Source organism: Nyctereutes procyonoides, unplaced genomic scaffold, assembly GCF_905146905.1.
Source record: "Nyctereutes procyonoides isolate TBG_1078 unplaced genomic scaffold, NYPRO_anot_genome, whole genome shotgun sequence".
Lineage (NCBI taxonomy): Eukaryota > Metazoa > Chordata > Mammalia > Carnivora > Canidae > Nyctereutes > Nyctereutes procyonoides.
Window position 1 is genome coordinate 2,533,932 of NW_026575047.1, and position 14,161 is coordinate 2,548,092.

General features: G+C 38.0%; 1 pseudogene; it reads left to right on the forward strand.

Moving 5' to 3' along the window:
* LOC129510561 (60S ribosomal protein L7a-like) overlaps positions 1–13,583 on the forward strand; it is a 29,153-nt pseudogene extending 15,570 nt beyond the window's left edge.
* Positions 13,584–14,161: the final 578 nt, after the last annotated feature.

Genomic DNA, 14,161 nt, shown 5'->3' on the forward strand with positions numbered 1-14,161 from the left:
CCTGCCCTTCCTCATGCGTGTGCACATGCACATGCTCTCTCTAAAAAAAATAAGTATATAAATACAAAAAAAATTAAAAAGTGAGAACAGTCATGGGAAGCATTTTTGAAAGTTTCCAGCAATGAGCATTTCTTTGGATCTACTGGACACAAAGGACTGTTTGAAGCCCCCTGAACCCATCTCTGAGGCTAGGCAATGACCAGTGTTCTCTGGGAGAGAATATCAGATCAAATTATGGAACTTGATTCTCCCAATACTTAGACACGTAGGTCCAGAAATATGGAATCATGAGTTAATAAATATTTATGGAGCCATCTCTGGTTACTCAGAACCAGTACTCCCATTTCCATCTTCGATACACATGGACTGAAATAGCAGGATGGAGAGCCCATATTCGCATTCATTCCTGAGTATGTTTGTTCAACTACATGAACTCTAAATCCAAACACAAATAATTATTAATTGAATTGCATTATCCATGCCTCTTAGTCGCTCCTAAAGGTGAATAATACAGAGTTACTGCATCTACTTTATAGTTTATAAGCATAAAGTGCAAGTGGAGTACTGTTAAGTAGGTTATTTCAGTAGAAGGCCATAAAAATACTATTCTGTCAATGGTCATAAGAGATAGTCATGGCAATTCTGGTGCCCTAGTGTGAGGTATAGGTGCAGATTTTTTTCTAGAGCAATCCTGTGCTCTCCAACAGTGTTCTAATCTATGCAGATCTATAGATAACTATAATAAATCATCCAACTTCATTCCTTAAGTAAGGAATTACTGCTTTGGCTTGAAATTTTAATAGTTTAGAGGTTGAGAAATATCTAAATATTGCAAATAGCTTAACCATCATTCCACTAAGAGTGCAGGAATAGAAATAGCATCTGATTACCTGCTCTGAATGCTTCTATAAACACATTTTAAAAACATTTTTAAAAGTCTCTTCTAGCTGCTTTTTCCAAGTTGAATATTTTAGAGCTATACTAGAGTAACATGTTTTACTTAAGAAGATGGATCTAAATGTGCTTTTTAGTGAACAAGTCCTTAAGAGTGGCATTACTCATATCCGTCTTACTTTTTCTCAACCCACTAACAAGACTTCTTGAGAGATGTGTTATATGCAGTTATTGCTCAATAAAAAGTACCAGAAAACTGACCTGCTAGATTTCAGCTGCTGTCTTGGTCAACACGGCAAGTATGATTTGGACACATGCCTGTCTCATAGCAGGAGCTGGAGCTGAATTTGGCAGCAAGACTTCTGGCTTTAGCCTGTCCTCCATCCCTCTGCGATGTTGGTTTTGCAAAAGGAAGTAATGTAAGGTATTTGCAAGTAACACAAACAGTAACATATTACCAAAATTACATATTTTGTCAAGTCATCCCCAAACATGTGACTCAAGACAACAATTACTTTTCCATGTTCACACATCGGTAGATCAGCTGCGTATTGGCTGACCTAGGCTGGCCTTGGCTTGGGCTTGCTTCCTTTAGCCAAAGCAAAGCCACACAGCCAAATTCAATATCAATAGAATGAGGAAATACATTGTGCCCACAGTGGGAGGAAAAGGGAAGAGAGTATTTGCAAAACGATAATCTAAAATAATAAAGACTCTGATTAACTTAAACCAAGAATCACTTTATTGCAAAGATACAACAGGACTCGAAGGATCAAAGGAAAAGCTGAAAAATCAAGCCTGGAAAGGAAACAGAATGGATCCATGGGTCTATGTAGGAGGAATCCAAAGGGAGTGTCTGTAGAAACTGGTCCCTAGAGGGATGAGTATCAACCAGCTCCAGTATGTGTTGCTCTAATCAAGTTTGAAAGTCCAAGGAGAGCACCTCTGCTTGGTCAAATCACGTGTGTGCTCTTGGGTTGGCTGATCAGGAACTAATGCACAACACCGGCGCATTTTCATTTTCTCTTTCCTGTAGGCAGTACAAGATGACGTGCCAGCTTGATTTTAAGGAGGGTGCCCCTGGAGTTTGTAGGACTGGCTGTCAGGTTTGTTAGAAGTTACATAGGTAATTAGATGTCAACTATTTATAACCAGTGGGAGACAGAAAACTTCTGGCCTACCATTTCTAGGCATGCTGAAATTAGTTCTGAATTGTTGTGAGACCATGGAATTGAAAAATGACGATTTATGCAAGGCAATAAGAAAGTGTCCCCAGAGTTGGCGATGATGGTCATCTTTTCTCCATTCCTGCATGCTGCACAGGGGAGAAAAATACTCACATGGACATCTGGGTATGTTTAGGAGGGGAATTGCTACAAGTAGGCAATAAACTAATGATATGAATCGCACGTAGAAAATAGCACTGTAAGTTTGGAATTTGCTGGACTCTTCACTTGTCATTGAGAGACTTATGCAATAAATGTACTACAAAAAATACGTCAATACACAATTCTAAATAGAGGAGCATAAATGATAACATTGAGTAAACCACACATGGTTGAGTTCCTCATAGCTGAACAATGCTTCTCAATACTAAAATATTCATATTGCCCTAAAATATATTTGTATATGTTATGTCTGTATGTCTGTGGACTGTACTTATGAACATCTATAGCATCTAAAAAATGACACTAATTCTTATGTTGGCAACTGTGGATGGACACTGAAGGCTAAATTGCTTTTAATTTCACTTTAAAGAATCTTGACTTAAGTTTTTTTATTTAAAAAAAAATTCAGGTGGGGGAGGGGCAGAGAGAGAGAGAGAATCCTAAGCAGGCTCCATGCTCAGCACTGAGCCCAACGTGGGGCTTGATCTCAAGACCCTGAGATCATGATCTGAGCTGAAATCAAGAATTGGACACTTAGGTAACTGAGCCACCCAGGCCCCCCTAAATTGTTTATTTTAAAATATACCACCTATGTAACAAAAGAGTATGTCTTTCTTTTAAATTTAATATATAATTTTGAATGATTTAGAAAAATGACTTCTTGAAAACATACTTATAACTTTCAGTGTTTTTCATTTTCTTTCACTTATGCTTTTGGATGAGGTGTTAACATTTTGTGAATTTTGAATAATAAGCTATGTTTTATTTTTAATTCCTTAGAATGCACAAGTCGAGATTGTGATAGGATGAGATAACATAAAAGCACAGATCAGAAAAAGAAAATGGAAAATCTTCAAAGGAGTTATCTGCCTAAAAAAAAAAAAAACTAGAAAGAATGGAAGTGAAATGACTCTTCTTGAGCATGCTTTGCATAAAATTTGTGATGAGGCATTTCAGTCTTTACTTGAGTAAGATTTACTGATCCAAAGATTAAAGATGAGCAAGAAGCTTTTTCCAATCAACTCAACAATTTAAACAGGTCAGATGAAATCCCAACCACATCATGTTCTTTAATAACAGAAAATGTGAATTATCACCCAAAGCAATGAGAATGAAAAAGAGAATTGTTCACATCAAATTCACAACTTGGAAGAAACAGATACCACTCTGGTCACCGTATTAAAGGATGGTGAAAAGTACATTTATCAACCAAGCAAATTGAAGGAAAAGACAAAAATCCCTGGAGTGTTACTGTTTCTTGGATTGTGATGCCAGAAAATGGCCGTCAACCTCCTTCTGACAGCATGAGAGGGTTTTTAGCAAAACACAATCTGACTCAAATTAATTATTATGATTTTTTACTTGGATGTATATATCAGAAAATTTAGTATTTACTTTTACAATAAAATTATTTTAAATGGAGAAAAATTGTAGATATTGGTACTTGTATTCTCAATCCGTGGCAAAGAATATTGAGACTGTATTTTCATGTTGCCTAACTAAGCTTTAAGTTCAGCCTTGATCACTGAAGGTATCCATGACTAGAAATACATTTTTGGTTCAAAGAAACACAAAATGCCACTTTCTGATAAAAAAAATTAAAATAATTCACAAATTCAACTACTAGCACTCAAAAAGTTCGAGTAAACACCAGTCAGTAAGTAACAGGCAACAAAGATAAGTAAATGTCAATATGTTAACGGCCATCTAGAATAGAATAATATCATATGCTCAATATCAGTGGAGCATATAATGATTTTGGTGGCACCAAGGGAATAATATTAACACAAAAGAAAGCAAAAAGTTCAGTTTATTAGAAATTATTTCTAAAAAAAAAAGAAATTATTTCTAACTTTGTTTAAGCAATAGCTGATCACGTAAAGCAGATTTTATAAACTAAGTGTCTGGGATGGGGAAGTCAAAATGGGAGTACTAGTTTAATGTGTAATAAGGTAAAATAAACAATTATAAATAATTATGCAAGGGAAATACTATCTAACTTTGTACCGGGGATAAAAGTTATATTGAACAACAAGCATTCATTATAGTTATTGCTGGGCTCCCAGAAGAAAACAATGGGGTGGATCTCGTTTGTTTTACGCCTGTTGTAAAACGCACACATTCTGGCCTAAGCACTACAAAAAAAAATTTCAATTTTCAGCACTGATATAAAAGATTTGCTATGCCTATGATCCTGGTGCTAACATAATTGATAATTAAAAGTGTATACAAGTTAGAATTGGAGCCAAAATCCCAGGCCCATGTACAGCATATACAGTTAGATTTCGTTGCTAGGAGACAGGGCTGCCGATTACCAATAGCGATGACTCTAATGTTCTTTAGAAAAATCCAGAGACCACATATGGGGTTTTGTTTTTGTTTTTATTTTAATTCACCCAAAGATGGAACAAATAACTTGATAGACAAATTGAAAACTTTGACCTTATAAATACACTTGTACACATGATGATAATGCCAACGAAATACTGTTCAAGCAATTAGATCTCATTAGGCGAGATGTGAAATGTTTAGAAGATAAGAGGAAATTAACGGGAGACTAGCCCTCAAATCAAGAGCGAGACATGATCTTAGGTGAAAAATTAAATTAATACTGAAATGTGCTATAAGTTATTTGTCATGAACTGTTGCTTGTTGATAATAAGGTTAGCAGAAGCTTACCAGAAAAGCCCAGAGAAATCTAAACTTGGCTGTTTCACTTTTTAAAAGTCAAACAAAAGTACATATTGCAATTTTTTAAGACGTGTTTTTAAATTTCACCGAAAGCTACACATGAAATACGAAGCAAAAATGACATTGCGACAAAATAGAAGATTTTACAACAAGGAAGAAAAAAATATTTTTAGGCCTATAAAACAGTAAGAATATTACAAGAATCACACATCTCTATAGGGACTGTTTTCTGGCCATTTCTTTTCATTGACTTATTGAGATAATTTCACATGTCATAAAATTCACCCATTCAAAGTGATCAGTTCAATGGTTTTTAGCATATTCAGAGTTGTGCAACCATCACCATACTCTAATTTTTGTCATATTTTTGAATAACAGCTTTATTAAGATATAATTCACATACTATAAAATTCACCTTTTTAAAGTGTACAATTCAGTAGTTTTTAGTATATTCAGAGTTGTGCAATCATACTCACTATTTAATTTCAGAGCATCTCCTCACTCCAAAAAGAAGCCCCTCCTCTTCCTCCCTCCACCCTTCTAAGTCACTAGTCTACTTTCCGCCTCTGTGGATGTCTCTTTTCTGAACACTCCATATAAATAGGAATATGCCCCTTTTATGTCTGCCTTCTCGCATTAAACACGCTGTGTCCCAGTCGCATCCATGTTGTAGGATAGATCAGAACCTCCTTTGATGAACTAAACATATTTAGTCGTATGGATATACCACATGTTAATCACCCGTTCATCAGTCGATAGACATTTTGGTTGTCCCAATTTTGGCCATTATGAAAAATGTTATTTTGAACATTTGTGTACAAGTTTTAGTGTGGACACATATTTTCAGTGGTCTTGGATTTATACCTAGGGGTGGATTCCCGGATCATACGATAACTCTGTTATAGCTTTTGGGGGAACTGCCAAACATTTTTTTTTAAATAGTGGCATCGAGGGCACCTGGGGGGTGCTCAGTGGCTGAGCATCTGCCTTCAGCTCAGGCATGACCCCAGGGTCCCGGGATCGAGTCCCGCATTGGGCTCCCTGCGGGGAGCCTGCTTCTCCCTCTGCCTGTGTCTCTGCCTCTGTGTGTGTGTGTGTGTGTGTGTGTGTCTCATGAACAAATAAACAAATACAATTTTTAAAAAATAATAAAATAAAATAGGGTCATTATTTTACATTCCCATAAGCAATGCATGACAGTTCCAATTTCTCCATATCGTTGCTAAATCTTGTTATGGGTTGTCTTTTTTAGTTTAGCCATCTTAGCGTCTATGAAGTAGAATGGCATTGTGGTTTGGGTTTACATTTCCCTGATGACTAAAGATGTTGAGCATCTTTTCAAATGTTTATTGGCAAGTAATACATCTTCTACGGAGAAGTGTTTATCCAAATCCTGTGCCCCTCTGTAATCAGATTATCTTTACTTTTTACTGTTGACTTGTATTTCTTGCCATTTTAAGATTGAAATAAAGTCTTTTATATTTTGGGGATAAATTTGACATAAAAATTGTGTTAAATTTAAGGTACCCCTGTGTTACTTTGATATATTTATATATTGCAATATGATTACCACTGTAATATTTACCACATTATGTCATCTTAATTCAATACTGTTGTCTCTAGTCATTAAACTGTGCACTGTAGACGGATCCCTGGGCGGCTCAGCAGTTGAGCATCTGCCTTCCGCTCAGGCTGTGACCCCGGGGTCCTGGGATCGAGCCCCACATCGGGCTCCCTGCGTAGAGCCTGCTTCTCCCTCTGCCTGTGTCTCTGATCCCCTCTCTCTGTCTCTCATGAATAAATCAATAAAAATCTTTAAAAAAATAAAATAATAAAATAAACTGCACTGTATGTTTTCTATGTGTGTGTGTGTGTGTGTGTGTGTGTGTGTGTGTGCAAACAATGTATTTCTAAGGCTTATTTATTACTTGTTACAACTTTGTACCCTTAAACAACAATTAAAATATAATATTGATAGAATAAAATAGAAATTTGGAAAAATTGAACAAACACTGCTCTTTTGGGTTTGCTTTATAATATCTGACTTTTAAAATTTGAAAGAACTTAAATGATACAGTTGGATATAAATACAAAAGATGCTGAAATTACATTAGAAATTATAGCAATATATAAAATTAAGATATTTTAAATGTTTTCTGTCATCTAATCATTTGTCTAAGGGACCTCTTTACATTGTTTGAGCATAACATGTAAAATCCATAGCTCGTTTCTGAATTTAAATATTGCTTTACAAAATTTGATGATGATTTCAGTTACTAATGCTTCTACAGAGAACAGGTTTTCAAAGTTGAAATTTATACAGGAAAAGAAAATACCTAAACACTATATGGTAATCTAATTTGACACAACTGTCAGTGATACACAAATGATGTGGAAATTTTTGACTGTAACAATATTAGTTAAGGGAAAAATGATTTTCTCTCAAAATATGTAATACTTCATAAATTATCTATTTTCATTACTAATGTAAACATATCCAGCCCATCAGCAAAGCTCTCAACTACAATCTATAATAATTAATACGGTTGTCCTTGCTGTTTTTCCTTATTTCAGTCAATGAAAACCAGTTTTATACATGTTTTTTTCAATTTTGCTGCATTAATGTCAAGGTCTGGATGGGAGGCTATGGTATACTTATTTAACAGTTAGCTTTATTTATAATTTTAAAATATCTATACATCTCCATTTCTTCTCTTGTCCCCTAGACTAATCTGGTCATGTTTATTGTTGATGGATTAATTTAACACTTTGTTAACTGTGAGTGGATTATTATGGTTTTGTATAATTAAAACGAATCAGTGGAGAAAGGCTAACTGCGAGTCTTCCCCTCTTAATCCTGGAAGGCCCTAATTATATTGAGAGTGGGAGGTGTGGCTGTGAGGAAGTAAAAACAACAACAACAAAAAAAAAAACAGAGCCAATCTAAACACCTGTGCAGAAAAGAAATGTAGGCAGCTATCACCACACGTCGCCGACTATACCAAATAGATTAAAAAGCACTGGAACATTATTAAGAAAATTGCACAAAGAAAATATGATCCCACATTATAAATGTCTGAGACTCTAAGAAACTTGAAACGACCCTCAGTTCCTCTTTTACTAAGCATGCAGCTGAGTGAGGAAGGCATTCAGCCCATGAAGAAGACTTATTCTTGTCCAATGCCCACTCCACATGTTGCAAACAGTGTAGGGTCAAAGACCTTCGAGAAAAGTAACCCATTTGAAACTCCTTGCCAGGAAACAAAATCAGTTTCTTTCTATTTACTTATTTATTTATTTATTTATTTATTTATTTATTTATTTATGCAAAATCAGTGTCTAACGAAGGAGCAGTCCCATTCCATTGTCCTTTCCCAAGGTGGAAGGTCCTCCCCATCTCTGCCAGGTAGGTCTTCAGGATTATTGTGGGTCACATTAGTTTCTCCAATGCACCAGCTATTTGACCCCTCCCCAAATGGAGAGTTTAGTGCAGCCACTGTGCCCCTGTTCTCCTACTGTGTACTTGGAGAGCACGCACAGGTGACTTACCTTTTGAGTTCAATGGTTTCCAGAGCAAGGGAGTTCACCGTGGAGTTCAATGTGGAGTCTACTACGATGAACCCAGAAAGCCTACGCTTTGAGCTTGACGCAGAGGCAAAATGGGACCCTTGGACTCACTTGTTTAGGAAGGAGTTGAGCATATTTTGCACAAGGGAAGTAGAGTGAGTTAAATACTTGCTGACCTGAAAGTGCTAATCTGTAATGCGATTCACAGAGCATTTCTGGGTTTTAACCTCATACCACAGAGAAGATTATAGATTCTCTCCTACCTGTTGCCTAGTGGATCATGTGACCAGATCTGGCCAGTGCCTTATGGTGAAAGTAGGACTGACGTTTGGGATGGAGCTCTGTGTTGCTATGTGACACTCCGTGATGACCAGCAAAGTTTGGGACGGTAGCTGCTCCGTTAGCCTGAAACCAGAGAGAGTAACCAAGGAGGAAGCAAAACCACAGCTGACCCCCAACAGATAGGTCGATAGGAGAGAAAAAACTTCTGTTGTTACGAGCCATAGAGAGAGGGGAGTTATTACATTATAATGTAGACGTTCCCGGTGGCTGCAGTGACATTTCTTAGTACAAATACGGCATTCCTCAAATTAAATGTTTGAACATTTAATGCTTAACTGGTGAACATTATGAATTATTATTATTATTAACTGGAAGCATTATGAATCACAAATACTGCCTCAAATTTATTATTTTTTTAAGTTTTATTTATTTGAGAGAGAGAGAGAGAGAGCACATGAGCAGGGGCAGGAGTAGAGGGAGAGGGAGAAGCAGATTCCCCACTGGGCAGGGAGCCCGATGCAGGGCTGGATCCAGGGACCCCGGGATCATGACCTGAACTGAATGAAGACACTTAACCGACTGAGCCACCCTCAAATTTACTTTTGAAATTTGTTGGTCTGATCAAAGTCTAGACTCAGAAAAGGGTGATACTTTTTCCAGCGAAAAGCGGGTTAACTTTAAAACTCGAGGTCTTTTCAACCATTTACAGTATTTACAGTTACTGCTGGTAGCACAATGATTTTAGAATAATGGAAGCTAATGTGACTTTTTACTCCCAATTTCTCCCCGGGATACTTGGCAGTTTCTCTCAATCTTCTGGTTGCTTTCTCAAAAACAGCTGGGACTTAATTCTGAGAAAGCAGAGAAACAACATTGTCCTACAGCTTTTAATTGCCAATTAAGCAGGTTTCAATTTATGAATCCATCTCGTCTGTGATTAAAATAGAGTTTTTTTTTTAAAAAAAAGATTTTTAAAGACTTTGAGTACTTCTTCACATTCCTTTCCTGAGTAGATAGAGTTAATAAGTTTTAATCTATATCCATAAATAAAAATGAATGTCTTTGTCTGACACTTGAAGGAAAGTAAAATATGTGTACTGTAGACTCTCATACCTGCAAATGTTAATAATATTACATTATGTTTATGGCAATATCAAGCAGATAATTACATGAAAAATCATTGTTGTGAATTAATTAAAGACTGGGCAAAATGCATAAATAGCAAAATGCCATCTACTTATATGATATAGATCATATATATGCCTATCAGATAGGTTTGTCAGGTACAAGCGCACACATGAAATTCTGAAATGGAAATTATCTCAGAGGGATCCCTGGGTGGCGCAGCGGTTTGGCGCCTGCCTTTGGCCCAGGGCGCGATCCTGGAGACCCGGGATCGAATCCCACGTCGGGCTCCTGGTGCATGGAGCCTGCTTCTCCCTCTGCCTATGTCTCTGCCTTGTCTCTGCCTCTCTCTCTCTCTGTGATGACTATCATAAATAAATAATTAAAAAAAATTTAAAAAAAAGGAAATTGTCTCAGAGAAAAAGCAATCGTATATGTCTGTGTTCACAATAATGTTTTAAGAAGTATTTTTATAAAGCACCCTTGACTCATATTTAGATTTCATTACCAATCTTAAGTAAATTATCTCACAGTCTCTATTTTCCTGGGTGGGTGCAAGAGTAGTGTTTATTCATTTAATTGGTTCTGGAGTAAAGATTTCTCATTTGGTTCCTGCTGTACTCCCAAAGTTAAAACATGTATTATATTAAGAGAAAATAATGTCTGAGTAAATTATTATTGAACATGGCTCTTTCTGTTATTAATGACATATTGATTTGTAGATCCCCCCACCCCATGACCTAATTCTTATGTCTCCATGGACTCCAAATTAGAGGAAGAAATAGGATTTTTTTCCTCTTTATATTCAGTATTAAGAGTAGCAAATCTTGATACTAAGATGGTCAGGAAATTGAGGGGGGGGGCGGAATACCCTGTTTGCTAAATTAGGAAATCCTAGGACCGGTCTCCATATTCCCCAAGTCTGTATGGGACACCACCCTCTTGGATGGTGGTTCTCAATCTTGGCTGCACATTAGATCATGTGGGAGCTTCCAAAAATTCTGATGCCCAAGTGCACCCTGAATTAATTAAATATAAATACTTTGGGGAGTGTGTCAACTTGACTGGGACATGAGGCGCCCAGATATTTGGTCAACCATTATTCTAGATTTTCCCGTGAGGATGTTTTTAGATGAGTTTAACATTTAAATTGAAAGACTAAGTAAAGCAGATTGTCCTCCCTAATGCGGGAGGGCCTCATCCAATTAGTTGAAGACCTGGATCCAACAAAAAGACTGACCTTCCCCTGAATAAGTGAGAATTCCTTCTTTCATGACTGCTTTGAGCTGGAACATTGTGTTTGTTTGTTTGTTTGTTTGTTTGTTTTCCTGCCTTCAGGCTTGAACGGAAACATCTGTTCTTCCTGGGTCTTGAGTCTGCTGGCTTTCAGATTGGAACTCACACCATCAGCTCTCCTGGATCTCTAGCTTGCTGCCTGCAGATCGTGGGACTTGTCAGCCTCTGTAACTATGTGAGCCAATTCCTCATAATAAATCTCTCTTTCTCTCTTCATATATATACGGCCATGTGAATTTATATGGCCAAAGAAATGTGAGACGTCATGGATGTCGCACGCCTGTCATATTCAAGAGCCAGAGGAGAATCTCCATGCACTCTTTTCCCTGTAGTGTAATGATCACAAATGTTTTAGGGTTTTTAGGGACGGGATGTTCAGGGGTCTGGTTCCTGAAGTGAAGGTGATGAGAAGATGACATGCAGCAGAGCACAACTGACCCAGAGTGGACATGAAGCATGAGTGAGAGGAATAAATAATATTATGAGTTTTCTGTAAGAGTTTTATGAAACTGTGCTAAGATACACACACATACACACAAGCTTTACCAGTTCTGCGGCCATTCTGCCTCAGGGTTTGTTGTTAGGTGAGGTAATATATTTTCTTACGGGATAAAAGATTTGGTCATGGTTTTATGTTGTTTTTATCTATAATCATTCAAATTGTGCAGCAGAAATACTCCTCTCAATCCTTCAAATCCTACTCATTGTCCTGTCTTCCCTGGTGTCATAGGACAGCATTGTGCTTCTCCTTTCTGTCACACTGCTATACATATTTTTCTCATCACATGCATCTGAGTGATTCCTAATGTCTTACTTTGCTATTGCCTCTCTGCTGGCCTATAGGCTTCCCAAGGGGAAGATTTATATCTTTCTATCTTGCTTCTCTGGCATCTATACCCATACCAAATACCTAACAGGGCTCAACATACATTTTTTCTGAACTAAATCACATAATCCCTCCATGTTGAAGTGGTAATCTACCTTCTACAAGTGCCGCATGCTCTAGTTAACAGTTGTATAAGCAGCTGTGCTTTTACTAAGTTTCTTCCTTTACACTCCTATAATTTTTATTTTTCATTATAAAAATCTTACCCTCATTCCAAAAAAAAAAATATTAGAAAAGAGTGTCAAGGGGCACCCGGGTGGCTCAGTTGGTTGAGCCACTGACTCTTGATTTTGGCTCAGGGCTCAGGCCATTAGATTGAGCTCTGCATTGGGCTCTACGATGGGTGTGGAGTCTGCTTAAGATTGTCTCTCTTCCTCTGTCCCTCTCCTCCCAAAATAGGAAAGGTGTCAACATTTATAAAGTAAAACTGGATAGGAAAGAAAGGAATAGATAAAATAGCCCCCAAGTTCTGAAATGCAATGCAATAAGAGCAGATAGGTATGTACAAACGTCAGGAAAATAACATGAAGACCGTCACACATTTAGCATATGTAAATGTATACACAATACCTAACGGTATGCCCCAAATTCAACTTTGAGCTTTCTAGCTGCTAAAAAAAACACAACAAACATCTCTCTCCTCCAGCTATCCAAGACACCCAACGGAAAGAAGGCTAAGGGGAAGAAAGTGGCCCCCGCCCCTGTTGTTGTGAAGAAGCAGGAGGCCAAAAGGCAGTCAATCCCCTGTTTGAGAAATGGCCCAAGTATTTTGGCATCTGACAAGACATCCAGCCCAAAAGAGACCTCACCCACTTTGTCAGATGGCCTTGCTACATCCGGCTGCAGCAGTAAGAGATTTTTCTCAATAAACATCTAAAAATGCCTCCCACAATTAACCAGTTCACCCAGGCCTTGGACCGCCAAGCAGCTACCCGACTGCTTAAGCTGGCCCCCCAGTCCAGACCAGAGACAAAGCAAGAGAAGAAGCAGAGATTGTTGGCTGGCTTGAGAAGAAAGCTCCTGGCAAAGAGAATGTCCCGACTAAAAGGCCACCTGTCCTTGGGGTTGGGGTTAATACTGTCACCTCCTTGGTGGAAAACAAGAAGGCTCAGCTGGTAGCTATGGTGCGTGACGTGGATCCCACTGAGCTGGTTGTCTTCGTGCCTGCCCTGTGTCATATGATCGGGGTTCCCTATCTGTACTATCAGAGGGAAGCCAGGCTGGGGCGTCTGGTCCACAGGAAGACTAGCACCACTGTCACCTCCACACAGACTAATTCAGAAGACAAAGGAGCTCTGACTCAGCTGATGGAAGCCATCAGGATCAATTACAGTGACCGATTTGATGAGATCTGCCATCAACGGGGAGGCAACATTCTGGGTTCAAAGTTGGTGGCTCCCATTGCCATGGTGGAAAAGGCAAAGGCTAACGAACTGGCCACCAAACTGGCCTGAGTGGACACTTGAATTTTCTGTATGTGAAAGTAATAAAAAGTCCCTTTTCAAAAAGACAGAGAGAAAGAGAAGAAAGAAACCAGATGGAGAAACAATAACATTTACAAGAATCATTATATCCATAATATGAAATTTACCTGTAATGATGAATAACATTCAGTGAGCACTTTGTATGTGCCTTGCCACATTCTAAGCAATTAACTTACATCAATTCATTTAAACATCAGGATAATCTCTTGAAATAAGTACTAGGATGATCCCAGTATTAGAGAGTAATAAAAAATAACGTTTTTTAAAGGATTTTATTTATTTATTCATAAGCGACCCAGAGAAAGAGGCAGAGACACAGGCAGAGGGTGAAGCAGGCTCCATGCAGGGAGCCCGACGAGGGACTTGATCCCAGGACCCTGGGGTCACGCCCTGAGCTGAAGGCAGATGCTCCCAAAAAGGACGAACATTTAAGCCAAGGTCATAAAACTATTAAGTTGTATAACCTAGATTGAAATTCAGGCAAATCAAGTACAAAGCCAGCGTTTTTATTGTCAATGCTATGACCACCTTCCAGATGTTGACACTGC